Genomic DNA, 24,197 nt, shown 5'->3' on the forward strand with positions numbered 1-24,197 from the left:
TATAACAATAACTTCATGGTAAACTGCTGAAATTAAGCTTTCCAAATCTCCTGGGTTAACTATCATTTGCCCTTCTTCATTTGCTGGACCTCCAGGTAGTTGTGCAAAATGGCCTGTTATCTCAGATGGTTAGAGCGTGGTGCTAATAACGCCAAGGTCACAGGTTCGATCCCTGTACAGGCAAAGTTTAATTGTTTGAACAAAGATGAATTTTTCTTGTGTCTCATTTTGGACTGTTTATCTCCTTGAATCACACGCTGCTTGAAGGATTGGATGGAATCAGTAGCATTTCATCATCTGCTAATTCTTCAAAAGTATTCTATATATTTAGGAGCCTATTAGTTTAGTCTGTTAGAGCATGAAGTTAAAAACGCAAAGGACATAATTTCAATCAGTCTCCAAGCCAATACTTGATGCTCCTTTAATGTTGAAAATAGATGTATTTTCTTCTGTATCATGTTTACCTCCATATTTCCTTTGCGCAGAAGCTGATAGAATGATTAGATGAATCAATTGAATATAGGTGATGAATATTTATTTATTGCTAAACCACGTGGAAAAAACGTTACTGGTTCAAAATTCTAACACTAAGTATGGAAATCTCTTTTGTATTGCAATTTTTTTGAAGTCATATTAGTTTCTTCATGTTGATAATATGAAAGTTAATTCATATTAAACAGCTGAAATTAAGCTTTCCAAATCTCCCGGTTGAACTATCAGTAGCACTGCTTCCTGTGCTGGTCCTCCAGAAGATGTGCAAATTGGCCTGTTAGCTCAGTTGGTTAGAGCGCTTTGCTAATAATGCCAAGGTCACAGGTTCGATCCCTGTACAGGCCAAGTTTAATTCTTTGAAAAAAGATTAATTTTTCTTGTGTCTCATTTTGGACTGTTTATCTCCTTGGATCAAACGCTGCTTGATCGACTGGATGAATACATTTGATATAATTATAGAATGAATTACTATTCTTAAAGCGCCTGGAATATCTATTAATGGTTCTAAGTTCTAACGCCAAGTAACTAAATCTCTTATTTATTGCAATTTATTGAGATCATTTTTGTTTAGTCTTGTTGATATTATATAAAGATACTATGAATGTAAACAGCTGAATATAAGCTTTACAACTATCCCGGATTAACAATCAGTAGGACTTCATCATCAGCTTCATCTTCAATAGTATACTATATATTTAGTGAGACTATTAGTTTAGTCTGTTAGAGCATGAAGTTAAAAACGCCAAGGACATACATTCAATCAGTCTCCAAGCCAATACTTGATGCACCTTTAATGTTGAAAATAGATGTATTTTCTACTGTATCATGTTTATCTCTATATTTCCTTAGAGGAGAAGCTGATATAATGATTAGATGAATCAATTCAATATAGGTGATGAATATTTATTTATTGCTTAACCACATGGAAAAAACGTTAATGGTTCTAAGTTCTAACACTAAGTATGTAAATCTCTTTTGTATTGTAATTTTTTTTAAGTCATATTAGTTTCTTCATGTTGATAATATATAACAATAACTTCATGGTAAACTGCTGAAATTAAGCTTTCCAAATCTCCTGGGTTAACTATCATTTGCCCTTCTTCATATGCTGGACCTCCAGGTAGTTGTGCAAAATGGCCTGTTAGCTCAGATGGTTAGAGCGTGGTGCTAATAACGCCAAGGTCACAGGTTCGATCCCTGTACAGGCCAAGTTTAATTGTTTGAACAAAGATGAATTTTTCTTGTGTCTCATTTTGGACTGTTTATCTCCTTGAATCACACGCTGCTTGAAGGATTGGATGGAATCAGTAGCATTTCTTCATCTGCTAATTCTTCAAAAGTATTCTATATATTTAGTGAGCCTATTAGTTTAGTCTGTTAGAGCATGAAGTTAAAAACGCAAAGGACATAATTTCAATCAGTCTCCAAGCCAATACTTGATGCTCCTTTAATGTTGAAAATAGATATATTTTCTTCTGTATCATGTTTACCTCCATATTTCCTTTGCGCAGAAGCTGATAGAATGATTAGATGAATGAATTGAATATAGGTGATAAATATTTATTTATTGCTAATCCACGTGGAAAAAACGTTACTGGTTCAAAATTCTAACACTAAGTATGGAAATCTCTTTTGTATTGCAATTTTTTTGAAGTCCTATTAGCTTCTTCATGTTGATAATATGAAAGTTAAGTCATATTAAACAGCTGAAATTAAGCTTTCCAAATCTCCCGGTTGAACTATCATTAGCACTGCTTCCGGTGCTGGTCCTCCAGAAGATGTGAAAATTGGCCTGTTATCTCAGTTGGTTAGAGCGTGGTGCTAATAACGCCAAGGTCACAGGTTCGATCCCTGTACAGGCCAAGTTTAATTCCTTGAAAAAAGATGAATTTTTCTTGTGTCTCATTTTGGACTGTTTATCTCCTTGGATCAAACGCTGCTTGAATGATTGGATGAATACATTTGATATAATTATAGAATTAATTACTATTCTTAAAGCGCCTGGAATATCTATTAATGGTTCTAAGTTCTAACGCCAAGTAACTAAATCTCTTATTTATTGCAATTTATTGAGATCATTTTTGTTTAGTCTTGTTGATAATATATAAAGATACTATGAATGTAAACAGCTGAATATAAGCTTTCCAACTATCCCGGATTAACAATCAGTAGGACTTCATCATCTGCTTCATCTTCAGTAGTATGCTATATATTTAGTGACTCTATTAGTTTAGTCTGTTAGAGCATGAAGTTAAAAACGCAAAGGACATACTTTCAATCAGTCTCCAAGCCAATACTTGGTGCTCCTTTACTGTTGAAAATAGATGTATTTTCTACTGTATCATGTTTATCTCTATATTTCCTTTGAGGAGAAGCTGATAAAATGATTAGATGAATCAATTCAATATAGGTGATGAATATTTATTTATTGCTTAACCACATGGAAAAAACGTTAATGGTTCTAAGTTCTAACACTAAGTATGAAAATCTCTTTTGTATTGTAATTTTTTTTAAGTCATATTAGTTTCTTCATGTTGATAATATATAACAATAACTTCATGGTAAACTGCTGAAATTAAGCTTTCCAAATCTCCTGGGTTAACTATCATTTGCCCTTCTTCATTTGCTGGACCTCCAGGTAGTTGTGCAAAATGGCCTGTTAGCTCAGATGGTTAGAGCGTTGTGCTAATAACGCCAAGGTCACAGGTTCGATCCCTGTACAGGCCAAGTTTAATTGTTTGAACAAAGATGAATTTTTCTTGTGTCTCATTTTGGACTGTTTATCTCCTTGAATCACACGCTGCTTGAAGGATTGGATGGAATCAGTAGCATTTCATCATCTGCTAATTCTTCAAAAGTATTCTATATATTTAGTGAGCCTATTAGTTTAGTCTGTTAGAGCATGAAGTTAAAAACGCAAAAGGACATAATTTCAATCAGTCTCCAAGCCAATACTTGATTCTCCTTTAATGTTGAAAATAGATGTATTTTCTTCTGTATCATGTTTACCTCTATATTTCCTTTGCGCAGAAGCTGATAGAATGATTAGATGAATCAATTGAATATAGGTGATGAATATTTATTTATTGCTAAACCACGTGGAAAAAACGTTACTGGTTCAAAATTCTATCACTAAGTATGGAAATCTCTTTTGTATTGCAATTTTTTTGAAGTCATATTAGTTTCTTCATGTTGATAATATGAAAGTTAATTCATATTAAACAGCTGAAATTAAGCTTTCTAAATCTCCCGGTTGAACTATCATTAGCACTGCTTCTTGTGCTGGTCCTCCAGAAGATGTGCAAATTGGCCTTTTAGCTCAGTTGGTTAGATCGCGGTGCTAATAATGCCAAGGTCACAGGTTCGATCCCTGTACAGGCCAAGTTTAATTCTTTGAAAAAAGATTAATTTTTCTTGTGTCTCATTTTGGACTGTTTATCTCCTTGGATCAAACGCTGCTTGAAGGACTGGATGAATACATTTGATATAATTATAGAATTAATTACTATTCTTAAAGCGCCTGGAATATCTATTAACGGTTCTAAGTTCTAACGCCAAGTAACTAAATCTCTTATTTATAGCAATTTATTGAGATCATTTTTGTTTAGTCTTGTTGATAATATATAAAGATACTATGAATGTAAACAGCTGAATATAAGCTTTCCAACTATCCCGGATTAACAATCAGTAGGACTTCATTATCTGCTTCATCTTCAATAGTATGCTATATATTTAGTGACTCTATTAGTTTAGTCTGTTAGGGCATGAAGTTAAAAACGACAAGGACATACTTTCAATCAGTCTCCAAGCCAATACTTGATGCTCCTTTAATGTTGAAAATAGATGTATTTTCTACTGTATCATGTTTATCTCTATATTTCCTTTGAGGAGAAGCTGATACAATGATTAGATGAATCAATTCAATATAGGTGATGAATATTTATTTATTGCTTAACCACATGGAAAAAACGTTAATGGTTCTAAGTTCTAACACTAAGTATGTAAATCTCTTTTGTATTGTAATTTTTTTTAAGTCATATTAGTTTCTTCATGTTGATAATATCTAACAATAACTTCATGGTAAACTGCTGAAATTAAGCTTTCCAAATCTCCTGGGTTAACTATCATTTGCCCTTCTTCATATGCTGGACCTCCAAGTAGTTGTGCGAAATGGCCTGTTAGCTCAGATGGTTAGAGCGTGGTGCTAATAACGCCAAGGTCACAGGTTCGAATCCCTGTACAGGCCAAGTTTAATTGTTTGAACAAAGATGAATTTTTCTTGTGTCTCATTTTGGACTGTTTATCTCCTGAATCACACGCTGCTTGAAGGATTGGATGGAATCAGTAGCATTTCATCATCTGCTATTTCTTCAAAAGTATTCTATATATTTAGTGAGCCTATTAGTTTAGTCTGTTAGATCATGAAGTTAAAAACGCAAAGGACATAATTTCAATCAGTCTCCAAGCCAATACTTGATGCTCCTTTAATGTTGAAAATAGATGTATTTTCTTCTGTATCATGTTTACCTCCATATTTCCTTTGCGCAGAAGCCGATAGAATGATTAGATGAATCAATTGAATATAGGTGATAAATATTTATTTATTGCTAATCCACGTGGAAAAAACGTTACTGCTTCAAAATTCCAACACTAAGTATGGAAATCTCTTTTGTATTGCAATTTTTTTGAAGTCCTATTAGCTTCTTCATGTTGATAATATGAAAGTTAATTCATATTAAACAGCTGAAATTAAGCTTTCCAAATCTCCCGGTTGAACTATCATTAGCACTGCTTCCGGTGCTGGTGCTCCAGAAGATGTGAAAATTGGCCTGTTAGCTCAGTTGGTTAGAGCGTGGTGCTAATAACGCCAAGGTCACAGGTTCGATCCCTGTACAGGCCAAGTTTAATTCCTTGAAAAAAGATGAATTTTTCTTGTGTCTCATTTTGGACTGTTTATCTCCTTGGATCAAACGCTGCTTGAATGATTGGATGAATACATTTGATATAATTATAGAATTAATTACTATTCTTAAAGCGCCTGGAATATCTATTAATGGTTCTAAGTTCTAACGCCAAGTAACTAAATCTCTTATTTATTGCAATTTATTGAGATCATTTTTGTTTAGTCTTGTTGATAATATATAAAGATACTATGAATGTAAACAGCTGAATATAAGCTTTCCAACTATCCCGGATTAACAATCAGTAGGACGTCATCATCTGCTTCATCTTCAGTAGTATGCTATATATTTAGTGACTCTATTAGTTTAGTCTGTTAGAGCATGAAGTTAAAAACGCAAAGGACATACTTTCAATCAGTCTCCAAGCCAATATTTGATGCTCCTTTACTGTTGAAAATAGATGTATTTTCTACTGTATCATGTTTATCTCTATATTTCCTTTGAGGAGAAGCTGATAAAATGATTAGATGAATCAATTCAATATAGGTGATGAATATTTATTTATTGCTTAACCACATGGAAAAAACGTTAATGGTTCTAAGTTCTAACACTAAGTATGAAAATCTCTTTTGTATTGTAATTTTTTTAAAGTCATATTAGTTTCTTCATGTTGATAATATATAACAATAACTTCATGGTAAACTGCTGAAATTAAGCTTTCCAAATCTCCTGGATTAACTATAATTTGCCCTTCTTCATTTGCTGGACCTCCAGGTAGTTGTGCAAAATGGCCTGTTAGCTCAGATGGTTAGAGCGTTGTGCTAATAACGCCAAGGTCACAGGTTCGATCTCTGTACAGGCCAAGTTTAATTGTTTGAACAAAGATGAATTTTTCTTGTGTCTCATTTTGGACTGTTTATCTCCTTGAATCACACGCTGCTTGAAGGATTGGATGGAATCAGTAGCATTTCATCATCTGCTAATTCTTCAAAAGTATTCTATATATTTAGTGAGCCTATTAGTTTAGTCTGTTAGAGCATGAAGTTAAAAACGCAAAAGAACATAATTTCAATCAGTCTCCAAGCCAATACTTGATTCTCCTTTAATGTTGAAAATAGATGTATTTTCTTCTGTATCATGTTTACCTCCATATTTCCTTTGCGCAGAAGCTGATAGAATGATTAGATGAATCAATTGAATATAGGTGATGAATATTTATTTATTGCTAAACCACGTGGAAAAAACGTTACTGGTTCAAAATTCTAACACTAAGTATGGAAATCTCTTTTGTATTGCAATTTTTTTGAAGTCATATTAGTTTCTTCATGTTGATAATATGAAAGTTAATTCATATTAAACAGCTGAAATTAAGCTTTCCAAATCTCCTGGTTGAACTATCATAAGCACTGCTTCCTGTGCTGGTTCTCCAGAAGATGTGCAAATTGGCCTGTTAGCTCAGTTGGTTAGAGCATGGTGCTAATAACGCCAAGGTCACAGGTTCGATCCCTGTACAGGCCAAGTTTAATTCCTTGAAAAAAGATGAATTTTTCTTGTGTCTCATTTTGGACTGTTTATCTCCTTGGATCAAACGCTGCTTGAATGATTGGATGAATACATTTGATATAATTATAGAATTAATTACTATTCTTAAAGCGCCTGGAATATCTATTAATGGTTCTAAGTTCTAACGCCAAGTAACTAAATCTCTTATTTATTGCAATTTATTGAGATCATTTTTGTTTAGTCTTGTTGATAATATATAAAGATACTATGAATGTAAACAGCTGAATATAAGCTTTCCAACTATCCCGGATTAACAATCAGTAGGACTTCATCATCTGCTTCATCTTCAGTAGTATGCTATATATTTAGTGACTCTATTAGTTTAGTCTGTTAGAGCATGAAGTTAAAAACGCAAAGGACATACTTTCAATCAGTCTCCAAGCCAATACTTGATGCTCCTTTACTGTTGAAAATAGATGTATTTTCTACTGTATCATGTTTATCTCTATATTTCCTTTGAGGAGAAGCTGATAAAATGATTAGATGAATCAATTCAATATAGGTGATGAATATTTATTTATTGCTTAACCACATGGAAAAAACGTTAATGGTTCTAAGTTCTAACACTAAGTATGAAAATCTCTTTTGTATTGTAATTTTTTTTAAGTCATATTAGTTTCTTCATGTTGATAATATATAACAATAACTTCATGGTAAACTGCTGAAATTAAGCTTTCCAAATCTCCTGGGTTAACTATCATTTGCCCTTCTTCATTTGCTGGACCTCCAGGTAGTTGTGCAAAATGGCCTGTTAGCTCAGATGGTTAGAGCGTTGTGCTAATAACGCCAAGGTCACAGGTTCGATCCCTGTACAGGCCAAGTTTAATTGTTTGAACAAAGATGAATTTTTCTTGTGTCTCATTTTGGACTGTTTATCTCCTTGAATCACACGCTGCTTGAAGGATTGGATGGAATCAGTAGCATTTCATCATCTGCTAATTCTTCAAAAGTATTCTATATATTTAGTGAGCCTATTAGTTTAGTCTGTTAGAGCATGAAGTTAAAAACGCAAAAGGACATAATTTCAATCAGTCTCCAAGCCAATACTTGATTCTCCTTTAATGTTGAAAATAGATGTATTTTCTTCTGTATCATGTTTACCTCTATATTTCCTTTGCGCAGAAGCTGATAGAATGATTAGATGAATCAATTGAATATAGGTGATGAATATTTATTTATTGCTAAACCACGTGGAAAAAACGTTACTGGTTCAAAATTCTATCACTAAGTATGGAAATCTCTTTTGTATTGCAATTTTTTTGAAGTCATATTAGTTTCTTCATGTTGATAATATGAAAGTTAATTCATATTAAACAGCTGAAATTAAGCTTTCCAAATCTCCCGGTTGAACTATCATTAGCACTGCTTCCTGTGCTGGTCCTCCAGAAGATGTGCAAATTGGCCTTTTAGCTCAGTTGGTTAGATCGTGGTGCTAATAATGCCAAGGTCACAGGTTCGATCCCGGTAAAGGCCAAGTTTAATTCTTTGAAAAAAGATTAATTTTTCTTGTGTCTCATTTTGGACTGTTTATCTCCTTGGATCAAACGCTGCTTGAAGGACTGGATGAATGCATTTGATATAATTATAGAATTAATTACTATTCTTAAAGCGCCTGGAATATCTATTAATGGTTCTAAGTTCTAACGCCAAGTAACTAAATCTCTTATTTATAGCAATTTATTGAGATCATTTTTGTTTAGTCTTGTTGATAATATATAAAGATACTATGAATGTAAACAGCTGAATATAAGCTTTCCAACTATCCCGGATTAACAATCAGTAGGACTTCATCATCTGCTTCATCTTCAATAGTATGCTATATATTTAGTGACTCTATTAGTTTAGTCTGTTAGGGCATGAAGTTAAAAACGACAAGGACATACTTTCAATCAGTCTCCAAGCCAATACTTGATGCTCCTTTAATGTTGAAAATAGATGTATTTTCTACTGTATCATGTTTTTCTCTATATTTCCTTTGAGGAGAAGCTGATACAATGATTAGATGAATCAATTCAATATAGGTGATGAATATTTATTTATTGCTTAACCACATGGAAAAAACGTTAATGGTTCTAAGTTCTAACACTAAGTATGTAAATCTCTTTTGTATTGTAATTTTTTTTAAGTCATATTAGTTTCTTCATGTTGATAATATCTAACAATAACTTCATGGTAAACTGCTGAAATTAAGCTTTCCAAATCTCCTGGGTTAACTATCATTTGCCCTTCTTCATATGCTGGACCTCCAAGTAGTTGTGCGAAATGGCCTGTTAGCTCAGATGGTTAGAGCGTGGTGCTAATAACGCCAAGGTCACAGGTTCAATCCCTGTACAGGCCAAGTTTAATTGTTTGAACAAAGATGAATTTTTCTTGTGTCTCATTTTGGACTGTTTATCTCCTCGAATCACACGCTGCTTGAAGGATTGGATGGAATCAGTAGCATTTCATCATCTGCTATTTCTTCAAAAGTATTCTATATATTTAGTGAGCCTATTAGTTTAGTCTGTTAGATCATGAAGTTAAAAACGCAAATGACATAATTTCAATCAGTCTCCAAGCCAATACTTGATGCTCCTTTAATGTTGAAAATAGATGTATTTTCTTCTGTATCATGTTTACCTCCATATTTCCTTTGTGCAGAAGCCGATAGAATGATTAGATGAATCAATTGAATATAGGTGATAAATATTTATTTATTGCTAATCCACGTGGAAAAAACGTTACTGGTTCAAAATTCCAACACTAAGTATGGAAATCTCTTTTGTATTGCAATTTTTTTGAAGTCCTATTAGCTTCTTCATGTTGATAATATGAAAGTTAATTCATATTAAACAGCTAAAATTAAGCTTTCCAAATCTCCCGGTTGAACTATCATTAGCACTGCTTCCGGTGCTGGTCCTCCAGAAGATGTGAAAATTGGCCTGTTAGCTCAGTTGGTTAGAGCGTGGTGCTAATAACGCCAAGGTCACAGGTTCGATCCCTGTACAGGCCAAGTTTAATTCCTTGAAAAAAGGTGAATTTTTCTTGTGTCTCATTTTGGACTGTTTATCTCCTTGGATCAAACGCTGCTTGAATGATTGGATGAATACATTTGATATAATTATAGAATTAATTACTATTCTTAAAGCGCCTGGAATATCTATTAATGGTTCTAAGTTCTAACGCCAAGTAACTAAATCTCTTATTTATTGCAATTTATTGAGATCATTTTTGTTTAGTCTTGTTGATAATATATAAAGATACTATGAATGTAAACAGCTGAATATAAGCTTTCCAACTATCCCGGATTAACAATCAGTAGGACTTCATCATCTGCTTCATCTTCAGTAGTATGCTATATATTTAGTGACTCTATTAGTTTAGTCTGTTAGAGCATGAAGTTAAAAACGCAAAGGACATACTTTCAATCAGTCTCCAAGCCAATACTTGATGCTCCTTTACTGTTGAAAATAGATGTATTTTCTACTGTATCATGTTTATCTCTATATTTCCTTTGAGGAGAAGCTGATAAAATGATTAGATGAATCAATTCAATATAGGTGATGAATATTTATTTATTGCTTAACCACATGGAAAAAACGTTAATGGTTCTAAGTTCTAACACTAAGTATGAAAATCTCTTTTGTATTGTAATTTTTTTTAAGTCATATTAGTTTCTTCATGTTGATAATATATAACAATAACTTCATGGTAAACTGCTGAAATTAAGCTTTCCAAATCTCCTGGATTAACTATAATTTGCCCTTCTTCATTTGCTGGACCTCCAGGTAGTTGTGCAAAATGGCCTGTTAGCTCAGATGGTTAGAGCGTTGTGCTAATAACGCCAAGGTCACAGGTTCGATCTCTGTACAGGCCAAGTTTAATTGTTTGAACAAAGATGAATTTTTCTTGTGTCTCATTTTGGACTGTTTATCTCCTTGAATCACACGCTGCTTGAAGGATTGGATGGAATCAGTAGCATTTCATCATCTGCTAATTCTTCAAAAGTATTCTATATATTTAGTGAGCCTATTAGTTTAGTCTGTTAGAGCATGAAGTTAAAAACGCAAAAGAACATAATTTCAATCAGTCTCCAAGCCAATACTTGATTCTCCTTTAATGTTGAAAATAGATGTATTTTCTTCTGTATCATGTTTACCTCCATATTTCCTTTGCGCAGAAGCTGATAGAATGATTAGATGAATCAATTGAATATAGGTGATGAATATTTATTTATTGCTAAACCACGTGGAAAAAACGTTACTGGTTCAAAATTCTAACACTAAGTATGGAAATCTCTTTTGTATTGCAATTTTTTTGAAGTCATATTAGTTTCTTCATGTTGATAATATGAAAGTTAATTCATATTAAACAGCTGAAATTAAGCTTTCCAAATCTCCCGGTTGAACTATCATTAGCACTGCTTCCTGTGCTGGTCCTCCAGAAGATGTGCAAATTGGCCTTTTAGCTCAGTTGGTTAGATCGTGGTGCTAATAATGCCAAGGTCACAGGTTCGATCCCTGTACAGGCCAAGTTTAATTCTTTGAAAAAAGATAAATTTTTCTTGTGTCTCATTTTGGACTGTTTATCTCCTTGGATCAAACGCTGCTTGAAGGACTGGATGAATGCATTTGATATAATTATAGAATTAATTACTATTCTTAAAGCGCCTGGAATATCTATTAATGGTTCTAAGTTCTAACGCCAAGTAACTAAATCTCTTATTTATAGCAATTTATTGAGATCATTTTTGTTTAGTCTTGTTGATAATATATAAAGATACTATGAATGAAAACAGCTGAATATAAGCTTTCCAACTATCCCGGATTAACAATCAGTAGGACTTCATCATCTGCTTCATCTTCAATAGTATGCTATATATTTAGTGACTCTATTAGTTTAGTCTGTTAGGGCATGAAGTTAAAAACGACAAGGACATACTTTCAATCAGTCTCCAAGCCAATACTTGATGCTCCTTTAATGTTGAAAATAGATGTATTTTCTACTGTATCATGTTTTTCTCTATATTTCCTTTGAGGAGAAGCTGATACAATGATTAGATGAATCAATTCAATATAGGTGATGAATATTTATTTATTGCTTAACCACATGGAAAAAACGTTAATGGTTCTAAGTTCTAACACTAAGTATGTAAATCTCTTTTGTATTGTAATTTTTTTTAAGTCATATTAGTTTCTTCATGTTGATAATATCTAACAATAACTTCATGGTAAACTGCTGAAATTAAGCTTTCCAAATCTCCTGGGTTAACTATCATTTGCCCTTCTTCATATGCTGGACCTCCAAGTAGTCGTGCGAAATGGCCTGTTAGCTCAGATGGTTAGAGCGTGGTGCTAATAACGCCAAGGTCACAGGTTCAATCCCTGTACAGGCCAAGTTTAATTGTTTGAACAAAGATGAATTTTTCTTGTGTCTCATTTTGGACTGTTTATCTCCTCGAATCACACGCTGCTTGAAGGATTGGATGGAATCAGTAGCATTTCATCATCTGCTATTTCTTCAAAAGTATTCTATATATTTAGTGAGCCTATTAGTTTAGTCTGTTAGATCATGAAGTTAAAAACGCAAAGGACATAATTTCAATCAGTCTCCAAGCCAATACTTGATGCTCCTTTAATGTTGAAAATAGATGTATTTTCTTCTGTATCATGTTTACCTCCATATTTCCTTTGTGCAGAAGCCGATAGAATGATTAGATGAATCAATTGAATATAGGTGATAAATATTTATTTATTGCTAATCCACGTGGAAAAAACGTTACTGGTTCAAAATTCCAACACTAAGTATGGAAATCTCTTTTGTATTGCAATTTTTTTGAAGTCCTATTAGCTTCTTCATGTTGATAATATGAAAGTTAATTCATATTAAACAGCTAAAATTAAGCTTTCCAAATCTCCCGGTTGAACTATCATTAGCACTGCTTCCGGTGCTGGTTCTCCAGAAGATGTGAAAATTGGCCTGTTAGCTCAGTTGGTTAGAGCGTGGTGCTAATAACGCCAAGGTCACAGGTTCGATCCCTGTACAGGCCAAGTTTAATTCCTTGAAAAAAGGTGAATTTTTCTTGTGTCTCATTTTGGACTGTTTATCTCCTTGGATCAAACGCTGCTTGAATGATTGGATGAATACATTTGATATAATTATAGAATTAATTACTATTCTTAAAGCGCCTGGAATATCTATTAATGGTTCTAAGTTCTAACGCCAAGTAACTAAATCTCTTATTTATTGCAATTTATTGAGATCATTTTTGTTTAGTCTTGTTGATATTATATAAAGATACTATGAATGTAAACAGCTGAATATAAGCTTTCCAACTATCCCGGATTAACAATCAGTAGGACTTCATCATCAGCTTCATCTTCAATAGTATACTATATATTTAGTGAGACTATTAGTTTAGTCTGTTAGAGCATGAAGTTAAAAACGCCAAGGACATACATTCAATCAGTCTCCAAGCCAATACTTGATGCACCTTTAATGTTGAAAATAGATGTATTTTCTACTGTATCATGTTTATCTCTATATTTCCTTTGAGGAGAAGCTGATATAATGATTAGATGAATCAATTCAATATAGGTGATGAATATTTATTTATTGCTTAACCACATGGAAAAAACGTTAATGGTTCTAAGTTCTAACACTAAGTATGTAAATCTCTTTTGTATTGTAATTTTTTTTAAGTCATATTAGTTTCTTCATGTTGATAATATATAACAATAACTTCATGGTAAACTGCTGAAATTAAGCTTTCCAAATCTCCTGGGTTAACTATCATTTGCCCTTCTTCATATGCTGGACCTCCAGGTAGTTGTGCAAAATGGCCTGTTAGCTCAGATGGTTAGAGTGTGGTGCTAATAAAGCCAAGGTCACAGGTTCGATCCCTGTACAGGCCAAGTATAATTGTTTGAACAAAGATGAACTTTTCTTGTGTCTCATTTTGGACTGTTTATCTCCTTGAATCACACGCTGCTTGAAGGATTGGATGGAAAAAGTTGCATTTAATCATCTGCTAATTCTTCAAAAGTATTCTATATATTTAGTGAGCCTATTAGTTTAGTCTGTTAGAGCATGAAGTTAAAAACGCACAGGACATAATTTCAATCAGTCTCCAAGCCAATACTTGATTCTCCTTTAATGTTGAAAATAGATGTATTTTCTTCTGTATCATGTTTACCTCTATATTTCCTTTGCGCAGAAGCTGATAGAATGATTAGATGAATCAATTGAATATAGGTGATGAATATTTATTTATTGCTAAACCACGTGGAAAAAACGTTACTGGTTCAAAATTCTAACACTAAGTATGGAAATCTCTTTTGTATTGCAATTTTTTTGAAGTCATATTAGTTTCTTCATGTTGATAATATGAAAGTTAATTCATATTAAACAGCTGAAATTAAGCTTTCCAAATCTCCCGGTTGAACTATCAGTAGCACTGCTTCCTGTGCTGGTCCTCCAGAAGATGTGCAAATTGGCCTGTTAGCTCAGTTGGTTAGAGCGCTTTGCTAATAATGCCAAGGTCACAGGTTCGAACCCTGTACAGGCCAAGTTTAATTCTTTGAAAAAAGATTAATTTTTCTTGTGTCTCATTTTGGACTGTTTATCTGCTTGGCTCAAACGCTGCTTGATCGACTGGATGAATACATTTGATATAATTATAGAATGAATTACTATTCTTAAAGCGCCTGGAATATCTATTAATGGTTCTAAGTTCTAACGCCAAGTAACTAAATCTCTTATTTATTGCAATTTATTGAGATCATTTTTGTTTAGTCTTGTTGATATTATATAAAGATACTATGAATGTAAACAGCTGAATATAAGCTTTACAACTATCCCGGATTAACAATCAGTAGGACTTGATCATCAGCTTCATCTTCAATAGTATACTATATATTTAGTGAGACTATTAGTTTAGTCTGTTAGAGCATGAAGTTAAAAACGCCAAGGACATACATTCAATCAGTCTCCAAGCCAATACTTGATGCACCTTTAATGTTGAAAATAGATGTATTTTCTACTGTATCATGTTTATCTCTATATTTCCTTAGAGGAGAAGCTGATATAATGATTAGATGAATCAATTCAATATAGGTGATGAATATTTATTTATTGCTTAACCACATGGAAAAAAAGTTAATGGTTCTAAGTTCTAACACTAAGTATGTAAATCTCTTTTGTATTGTAATTTTTTTTAAGTCATATTAGTTTCTTCATGTTGATAATATATAACAATAACTTCATGGTAAACTGCTGAAATTAAGCTTTCCAAATCTCCTGGGTTAACTATCATTTGCCCTTCTTCATATGCTGGACCTCCAGGTAGTTGTGCAAAATGGCCTGTTAGCTCAGATGGTTAGAGCGTGGTGCTAATAACGCCAAGGTCACAGGTTCGATCCCTGTACAGGCCAAGTTTAATTGTTTGAACAAAGATGAATTTTTCTTGTGTCTCATTTTGGACTGTTTATCTCCTTGAATCACACGCTGCTTGAAGGATTGGATGGAATCAGTAGCATTTCATCATCTGCTAATTCTTCAAAAGTATTCTATATATTTAGTGAGCCTATTAGTTTAGTCTGTTAGAGCATGAAGTTAAAAACGCAAAGGACATAATTTCAATCAGTCTCCAAGCCAATACTTGATGCTCCTTTAATGTTGAAAATAGATGTATTTTCTTCTGTATCATGTTTACCTCCATATTTCCTTTGCGCAGAAGCTGATAGAATGATTAGATGAATGAATTGAATATAGGTGATAAATATTTATTTATTGCTAATCCACGTGGAAAAAACGTTACTGGTTCAAAATTCTAACACTAAGTATGGAAATCTCTTTTGTATTGCAATTTTTTTGAAGTCATATTAGTTTCTTCATGTTGATAATATGAAAGTTAATTCATATTAAACAGCTGAAATTAAGCTTTCCAAATCTCCTGGTTGAACTATCATAAGCACTGCTTCCTGTGCTGGTTCTCCAGAAGATGTGCAAATTGGCCTGTTAGCTCAGTTGGTTAGAGCGTGGTGCTAATAACGCCAAGGTCACAGGTTCGATCCCTGTACAGGCCAAGTTTAATTCTTTGAAAAAAGATCAATTTTTCTTGTGTCTCATTGTGTACTGTTTATCTCCTTGGATCAAACGCTGCTTGAAGGATTGGATGAATACATTTGATATAATTATAGAATTAATTACTATTCTTAAAGCGCCTGGAATATCTATTAATGGTTCTAAGTTCTAACGCCAAGTAACTAAATCTCTTATTTATTGCAATTTATTGAGATCATTTTTGTTTAGTCTTGTTGATATTATATAAAGATACTATGAATGTAAACAGCTGAATATAAGCTTTCCAACTATCCCGGATTAACAATCAGTAGGACTTCATCATCAGCTTCATCTTCAATAGTATACTATATATTTAGTGAGACTATTAGTTTAGTCTGTTAGAGCATGAAGTTAAAAACGCCAAGGACATACATTCAATCAGTCTCCAAGCCAATACTTGATGCACCTTTAATGTTGAAAATAGATGTATTTTCTACTGTATCATGTTTATCTCTATATTTCCTTTGAGGAGAAGCTGATATAATGATTAGATGAATCAATTCAATATAGGTGATGAATATTTATTTATTGCTTAACCACATGGAAAAAACGTTAATGGTTCTAAGTTCTAACACTAAGTATGTAAATCTCTTTTGTATTGTAATTTTTTTTAAGTCATATTAGTTTCTTCATGTTGATAATATATAACAATAACTTCATGGTAAACTGCTGAAATTAAGCTTTCCAAATCTCCTGGGTTAACTATCATTTGCCCTTCTTCATATGCTGGACCTCCAGGTAGTTGTGCAAAATGGCCTGTTAGCTCAGATGGTTAGAGCGTGGTGCTAATAACGCCAAGGTCACAGGTTCGATCCCTGTACAGGCCAAGTTTAATTGTTTGAACAAAGATGAACTTTTCTTGTGTCTCATTTTGGACTGTTTATCTCCTTGAATCACACGCTGCTTGAAGGATTGGATGGAAAAAGTAGCATTTAATCATCTGCTAATTCTTCAAAAGTATTCTATATATTTAGTGAGCCTATTAGTTTAGTCTGTTAGAGCATGAAGTTAAAAACGCACAGGACATAATTTCAATCAGTCTCCAAGCCAATACTTAATTCTCCTTTAATGTTGAAAATAGATGTATTTTCTTCTGTATCATGTTTACCTCTATATTTCCTTTGCGCAGAAGCTGATAGAATGATTAGATGAATCAATTGAATATAGGTGATGAATATTTATTTATTGCTAAACCACGTGGAAAAAACGTTACTGGTTCAAAATTCTAACACTAAGTATGGAAATCTCTTTTGTATTGCAATTTTTTTGAAGTCATATTAATTTCTTCATGTTGATAATATGAAAGTTAATTCATATTAAACAGCTGAAATTAAGCTTTCCAAATCTCCCGGTTGAACTATCAGTAGCACTGCTTCCTGTGCTGGTCCTCCAGAAGATGTGCAAATTGGCCTGTTAGCTCAGTTGGTTAGAGCGCTTTGCTAATAATGCCAAGGTCACAGGTTCGATCCCTGTACAGGCCAAGTTTAATTCTTTGAAAAAAGATTAATTTTTCTTGTGTCTCATTTTGGACTGTTTGTCTGCTTGGATCAAACGCTGCTTGATCGACTGGATGAATACATTTGATATAATTATAGAATGAATTACTATTCTTAAAGCGCCTGGAATATCTATTAATGGTTCTAAGTTCTAACGCCAAGTAACTAAATCTCTTATTTATTGCAATTTATTGAGATCATTTTTGTTTAGTCTTGTTGATATTATATAAAGATACTATGAATGTAAACAGCTGAATATAAGCTTTACAACTATCCCGGATTAACAATCAGTAGGACTTGATCATCAGCTTCATCTTCAATAGTATACTATATATTTAGTGAGACTATTAGTTTAGTCTGTTAGAGCATGAAGTTAAAAACGCCAAGGACATACATTCAATCAGTCTCCAAGCCAATACTTGATGCACCTTTAATGTTGAAAATAGATGTATTTTCTACTGTATCATGTTTATCTCTATATTTCCTTAGAGGAGAAGCTGATATAATGATTAGATGAATCAATTCAATATAGGTGATGAATATTTATTTATTGCTTAACCACATGGAAAAAAAGTTAATGGTTCTAAGTTCTAACACTAAGTATGTAAATCTCTTTTGTATTGTAATTTTTTTTAAGTCATATTAGTTTCTTCATGTTGATAATATATAACAATAACTTCATGGTAAACTGCTGAAATTAAGCTTTCCAAATCTCCTGGGTTAACTATCATTTGCCCTTCTTCATATGCTGGACCTCCAGGTAGTTGTGCAAAATGGCCTGTTAGCTCAGATGGTTAGAGCGTGGTGCTAATAACGCCAAGGTCACAGGTTCGATCCCTGTACAGGCCAAGTTTAATTGTTTGAACAAAGATGAATTTTTCTTGTGTCTCATTTTGGACTGTTTATCTCCTTGAATCACACGCTGCTTGAAGGATTGGATGGAATCAGTAGCATTTCATCATCTGCTAATTCTTCAAAAGTATTCTATATATTTAGTGAGCCTATTAGTTTAGTCTGTTAGAGCATGAAGTTAAAAACGCAAAGGACATAATTTCAATCAGTCTCCAAGCCAATACTTGATGCTCCTTTAATGTTGAAAATAGATGTATTTTCTTCTGTATCATGTTTACCTCCATATTTCCTTTGCGCAGAAGCTGATAGAATGATTAGATGAATGAATTGAATATAGGTGATAAATATTTATTTATTGCTAATCCACGTGGAAAAAACGTTACTGGTTCAAAATTCTAACACTAAGTATGGAAATCTCTTTTGTATTGCAATTTTTTTGAAGTCCTATTAGCTTCTTCATGTTGATAATATGAAAGTTAATTCATATTAAACAGCTGAAATTAAGCTTTCCAAATCTCCCGGTTGAACTATCATTAGTACTGCTTCCGGTGCTGGTCCTCCAGAAGATGTGAAAATTCGCCTGTTATCTCAGTTGGTTAGAGCGTGGTGCTAATAACGCCAAGGTCACAGGTTCGATCCCTGTACAGGCCAAGTTTAATTCCTTGAAAAAAGATGAATTTTTCTTGTGTCTCATTTTGGACTGTTTATCTCCTTGGATCAAACGCTGCTTGAATGATTGGATAAATACATTTGATATAATTATAGAATTAATTACTATTCTTAAAGCGCCTGGAATATCTATTAATGGTTCTAAGTTCTAACGCCAAGTAACTAAATCTCTTATTTATTGCAATTTATTGAGATCATTTTTGTTTAGTCTTGTTGATAATATATAAAGATACTATGAATGTAAACAGCTGAATATAAGCTTTCCAACTATCCCGGATTAACAATCAGTAGGACTTCATCATCTGCTTCATCTTCAGTAGTATGCTATATATTTAGTGACTCTATTAGTTTAGTCTGTTAGAGCATGAAGTTAAAAACGCAAAGGACATACTTTCAATCAGTCTCCAAGCCAATACTTGATGCTCCTTTACTGTTGAAAATAGATGTATTTTCTACTGTATCATGTTTATCTCTATATTTCCTTTGAGGAGAAGCTGATATAATGATTAGATGAATCAATTCAATATAGGTGATGAATATTTATTTATTGCTTAACCACATGGAAAAAACGTTAATGGTTCTAAGTTCTAACACTAAGTATGTAAATCTCTTTTGTATTGTAATTTTTTTTAAGTCATATTAGTTTCTTCATGTTGATAATATATAACAATAACTTCATGGTAAACTGCTGAAATTAAGCTTTCCAAATCTCCTGGGTTAACTATCATTTGCCCTTCTTCATATGCTGGACCTCCAGGTAGTTGTGCAAAATGGCCTGTTAGCTCAGATGGTTAGAGCGTGGTGCTAATAACGCCAAGGTCACAGGTTCGATCCCTGTACAGGCCAAGTTTAATTGTTTGAACAAAGATGAACTTTTCTTGTGTCTCATTTTGGACTGTTTATCTCCTTGAATCACACGCTGCTTGAAGGATTGGATGGAAAAAGTAGCATTTAATCATCTGCTAATTCTTCAAAAGTATTCTATATATTTAGTGAGCCTATTAGTTTAGTCTGTTAGAGCATGAAGTTAAAAACGCACAGGACATAATTTCAATCAGTCTCCAAGCCAATACTTGATTCTCCTTTAATGTTGAAAATAGATGTATTTTCTTCTGTATCATGTTTACCTCTATATTTCCTTTGCGCAGAAGCTGATAGAATGATTAGATGAATCAATTGAATATAGGTGATGAATATTTATTTATTGCTAAACCACGTGGAAAAAACGTTACTGGTTCAAAATTCTAACACTAAGTATGGAAATCTCTTTTGTATTGCAATTTTTTTGAAGTCATATTAATTTCTTCATGTTGATAATATGAAAGTTAATTCATATTAAACAGCTGAAATTAAGCTTTCCAAATCTCCCGGTTGAACTATCAGTAGCACTGCTTCCTGTGCTGGTCCTCCAGAAGATGTGCAAATTGGCCTGTTAGCTCAGTTGGTTAGAGCGCTTTGCTAATAATGCCAAGGTCACAGGTTTGATCCCTGTACAGGCCAAGTTTAATTCTTTGAAAAAAGATTAATTTTTCTTGTGTCTCATTTTGGACTGTTTATCTGCTTGGATCAAACGCTGCTTGATCGACTGGATGAATACATTTGATATAATTATAGAATGAATTACTATTCTTAAAGCGCCTGGAATATCTATTAATGGTTCTAAGTTCTAACGCCAAGTAACTAAATCTCTTATTTATTGCAATTTATTGAGATCATTTTTGTTTAGTCTTGTTGATATTATATAAAGATACTATGAATGTAAACAGCTGAATATAAGCTTTACAACTATCCCGGATTAACAATCAGTAGGACTTGATCATCAGCTTCATCTTCAATAGTATACTATATATTTAGTGAGACTATTAGTTTAGTCTGTTAGAGCATGAAGTTAAAAACGCCAAGGACATACATTCAATCAGTCTCCAAGCCAATACTTGATGCACCTTTAATGTTGAAAATAGATGTATTTTCTACTGTATCATGTTTATCTCTATATTTCCTTAGAGGAGAAGCTGATATAATGATTAGATGAATCAATTCAATATAGGTGATGAATATTTATTTATTGCTTAACCACATTGAAAAAAAGTTAATGGTTCTAAGTTCTAACACTAAGTATGTAAATCTCTTTTGTATTGTAATTTTTTTTAAGTCATATTAGTTTCTTCATGTTGATAATATATAACAATAACTTCATGGTAAACTGCTGAAATTAAGCTTTCCAAATCTCCTGGGTTAACTATCATTTGCCCTTCTTCATATGCTGGACCTCCAGGTAGTTGTGCAAAATGGCTTGTTAGCTCAGATGGTTACAGCGTGGTGCTAATAACGCCAAGGTCACAGGTTCGATCCCTGTACAGGCCAAGTTTAATTGTTTGAACAAAGATGAATTTTTCTTGTGTCTCATTTTGGACTGTTTATCTCCTTGAATCACACGCTGCTTGAAGGATTGGATGGAATCAGTAGCATTTCATCATCTGCTAATTCTTCAAAAGTATTCTATATATTTAGTGAGCCTATTAGTTTAGTCTGTTAGAGCATGAAGTTAAAAACGCAAAGGACATAATTTCAATCAGTCTCCAAGCCAATACTTGATGCTCCTTTAATGTTGAAAATAGATGTATTTTCTTCTGTATCATGTTTACCTCCATATTTCCTTTGCGCAGAAGCTGATAGAATGATTAGATGAATGAATTGAATATAGGTGATAAATATTTATTTATTGCTAATCCACGTGGAAAAAACGTTACTGGTTCAAAATTCTAACACTAAGTATGGAAATCTCTTTTGTATTGCAATTTTTTTGAAGTCCTATTAGCTTCTTCATGTTGATAATATGAAAGTTAATTCATATTAAACAGCTGAAATTAAGCTTTCCAAATCTCCCGGTTGAACTATCATTAGCACTGCTTCCGGTGCTGGTCCTCCAGAAGATGTGAAAATTGGCCTGTTATCTCAGTTGGTTAGAGCGTGGTGCTAATAACGCCAAGGTCACAGGTTCGATCCCTGTACAGGCCAAGTTTAATTCCTTGAAAAAAGATGAATTTTTCTTGTGTCTCATTTTGGACTGTTTATCTCCTTGGATCAAACGCTGCTTGAATGATTGGATGAATACATTTGATATAATTATAGAATTAATTACTATTCTTAAAGCGCCTGGAATATCTATTAATGGTTCTAAGTTCTAACGCCAAGTAACTAAATCTCTTATTTATTGCAATTTATTGAGATCATTTTTGTTTAGTCTTGTTGATAATATATAAAGATACTATGAATGTAAACAGCTGAATATAAGCTTTCCAACTATCCCGGATTAACAATCAGTAGGACTTCATCATCTGCTTCATCTTCAGTAGTATGCTATATATTTAGTGACTCTATTAGTTTAGTCTGTTAGAGCATGAAGTTAAAAACGCAAAGGACATACTTTCAATCAGTCTCCAAGCCAATACTTGATGCTCCTTTACTGTTGAAAATAGATGTATTTTCTACTGTATCATGTTTATCTCTATATTTCCTTTGAGGAGAAGCTGATAAAATGATTAGATGAATCAATTCAATATAGGTGATGAATATTTATTTATTGCTTAACCACATGGAAAAAACGTTAATGGTTCTAAGTTCTAACACTAAGTATGAAAATCTCTTTTGTATTGTAATTTTTTTTAAGTCATATTAGTTTCTTCATGTTGATAATATATAACAATAACTTCATGGTAAACTGCTGAAATTAAGCTTTCCAAATCTCCTGGATTAACTATAATTTGCCCTTCTTCATTTGCTGGACCTCCAGGTAGTTGTGCAAAATGGCCTGTTAGCTCAGATGGTTAGAGCGTTGTGCTAATAACGCCAAGGTCACAGGTTCGATCTCTGTACAGGCCAAGTTTAATTGTTTGAACAAAGATGAATTTTTCTTGTGTCTCATTTTGGACTGTTTATCTCCTTGAATCACACGCTGCTTGAAGGATTGGATGGAATCAGTAGCATTTCATCATCTGCTAATTCTTCAAAAGTATTCTATATATTTAGTGAGCCTATTCGTTTAGTCTGTTAGAGCATGAAGTTAAAAACGCAAAAGAACATAATTTCAATCAGTCTCCAAGCCAATACTTGATTCTCCTTTAATGTTGAAAATAGATGTATTTTCTTCTGTATCATGTTTACCTCCATATTTCCTTTGCGCAGAAGCTGATAGAATGATTAGATGAATCAATTGAATATAGGTGATGAATATTTATTTATTGCTAAACCACGTGGAAAAAACGTTACTGGTTCAAAATTCTAACACTAAGTATGGAAATCTCTTTTGTATTGCAATTTTTTTGAAGTCATATTAGTTTCTTCATGTTGATAATATGAAAGTTAATTCATATTAAACAGCTGAAATTAAGCTTTCCAAATCTCCTGGTTGAACTATCATAAGCACTGCTTCCTGTGCTGGTTCTCCAGCAGATGTGCAAATTGGCCTGTTAGCTCAGTTGGTTAGAGCGTGGTGCTAATAACGCCAAGGTCACAGGTTCGATCCCTGTACAGGCCAAGTTTAATTCTTTGAAAAAAGATCAATTTTTCTTGTGTCTCATTGTGTACTGTTTATCTCCTTGGATCAAACGCTGCTTGAAGGATTGGATGAATACATTTGATATAATTATAGAATTAATTACTATTCTTAAAGCGCCTGGAATATCTATTAATGGTTCTAAGTTCTAACGCCAAGTAACTAAATCTCTTATTTATTGCAATTTATTGAGATCATTTTTGTTTAGTCTTGTTGATATTATATAAAGATACTATGAATGTAAACAGCTGAATATAAGCTTTCCAACTATCCCGGATTAACAATCAGTAGGACTTCATCATCAGCTTCATCTTCAATAGTATACTATATATTTAGTGAGACTATTAGTTTAGTCTGTTAGAGCATGAAGTTAAAAACGCCAAGGACATACATTCAATCAGTCTCCAAGCCAATACTTGATGCACCTTTAATGTTGAAAATAGATGTATTTTCTACTGTATCATGTTTATCTCTATATTTCCTTTGAGGAGAAGCTGATATAATGATTAGATGAATCAATTCAATATAGGTGATGAATATTTATTTATTGCTTAACCACATGGAAAA

The 24,197-nt window shown here is 33.1% G+C and overlaps 15 non-coding genes across 15 annotated transcripts; all 15 read left to right on the forward strand.

Annotated features, from left to right (window-relative positions):
• Nucleotides 1-1,627: 1,627 nt before the first annotated feature.
• Nucleotides 1,628-1,701, forward strand: TRNAI-AAU (transfer RNA isoleucine (anticodon AAU)). Its single transcript has one exon. It is a non-coding gene; the product is annotated as a tRNA-Ile (tRNA).
• A 580-nt stretch (nt 1,702-2,281) lies between these two features.
• Nucleotides 2,282-2,355, forward strand: TRNAI-AAU (transfer RNA isoleucine (anticodon AAU)). The gene has a single exon. It is a non-coding gene; the product is annotated as a tRNA-Ile (tRNA).
• A 2,963-nt stretch (nt 2,356-5,318) lies between these two features.
• Nucleotides 5,319-5,392, forward strand: TRNAI-AAU (transfer RNA isoleucine (anticodon AAU)). The gene has a single exon. It is a non-coding gene; the product is annotated as a tRNA-Ile (tRNA).
• A 1,445-nt stretch (nt 5,393-6,837) lies between these two features.
• TRNAI-AAU (transfer RNA isoleucine (anticodon AAU)) lies at nt 6,838-6,911 on the forward strand. Its single transcript has one exon. It is a non-coding gene; the product is annotated as a tRNA-Ile (tRNA).
• A 2,309-nt stretch (nt 6,912-9,220) lies between these two features.
• TRNAI-AAU (transfer RNA isoleucine (anticodon AAU)) lies at nt 9,221-9,294 on the forward strand. Its single transcript has one exon. It is a non-coding gene; the product is annotated as a tRNA-Ile (tRNA).
• A 580-nt stretch (nt 9,295-9,874) lies between these two features.
• TRNAI-AAU (transfer RNA isoleucine (anticodon AAU)) lies at nt 9,875-9,948 on the forward strand. Its single transcript has one exon. It is a non-coding gene; the product is annotated as a tRNA-Ile (tRNA).
• Nucleotides 9,949-12,257: 2,309 nt separating this feature from the next.
• On the forward strand, nt 12,258-12,331 carry TRNAI-AAU (transfer RNA isoleucine (anticodon AAU)). Its single transcript has one exon. It is a non-coding gene; the product is annotated as a tRNA-Ile (tRNA).
• Nucleotides 12,332-12,911: 580 nt separating this feature from the next.
• Nucleotides 12,912-12,985, forward strand: TRNAI-AAU (transfer RNA isoleucine (anticodon AAU)). Its single transcript has one exon. It is a non-coding gene; the product is annotated as a tRNA-Ile (tRNA).
• Nucleotides 12,986-15,293: 2,308 nt separating this feature from the next.
• On the forward strand, nt 15,294-15,367 carry TRNAI-AAU (transfer RNA isoleucine (anticodon AAU)). The gene has a single exon. It is a non-coding gene; the product is annotated as a tRNA-Ile (tRNA).
• A 580-nt stretch (nt 15,368-15,947) lies between these two features.
• On the forward strand, nt 15,948-16,021 carry TRNAI-AAU (transfer RNA isoleucine (anticodon AAU)). The gene has a single exon. It is a non-coding gene; the product is annotated as a tRNA-Ile (tRNA).
• Nucleotides 16,022-16,811: 790 nt separating this feature from the next.
• On the forward strand, nt 16,812-16,885 carry TRNAI-AAU (transfer RNA isoleucine (anticodon AAU)). Its single transcript has one exon. It is a non-coding gene; the product is annotated as a tRNA-Ile (tRNA).
• Nucleotides 16,886-18,329: 1,444 nt separating this feature from the next.
• Nucleotides 18,330-18,403, forward strand: TRNAI-AAU (transfer RNA isoleucine (anticodon AAU)). The gene has a single exon. It is a non-coding gene; the product is annotated as a tRNA-Ile (tRNA).
• A 1,444-nt stretch (nt 18,404-19,847) lies between these two features.
• On the forward strand, nt 19,848-19,921 carry TRNAI-AAU (transfer RNA isoleucine (anticodon AAU)). The gene has a single exon. It is a non-coding gene; the product is annotated as a tRNA-Ile (tRNA).
• A 2,098-nt stretch (nt 19,922-22,019) lies between these two features.
• TRNAI-AAU (transfer RNA isoleucine (anticodon AAU)) lies at nt 22,020-22,093 on the forward strand. Its single transcript has one exon. It is a non-coding gene; the product is annotated as a tRNA-Ile (tRNA).
• A 1,445-nt stretch (nt 22,094-23,538) lies between these two features.
• TRNAI-AAU (transfer RNA isoleucine (anticodon AAU)) lies at nt 23,539-23,612 on the forward strand. The gene has a single exon. It is a non-coding gene; the product is annotated as a tRNA-Ile (tRNA).
• The last annotated feature ends 585 nt before the right edge of the window (nt 23,613-24,197 follow it).

The sequence above is a fragment of the Lissotriton helveticus genome, chromosome 4_1, assembly GCF_964261635.1.
Source record: "Lissotriton helveticus chromosome 4_1, aLisHel1.1, whole genome shotgun sequence".
Lineage (NCBI taxonomy): Eukaryota > Metazoa > Chordata > Amphibia > Caudata > Salamandridae > Lissotriton > Lissotriton helveticus.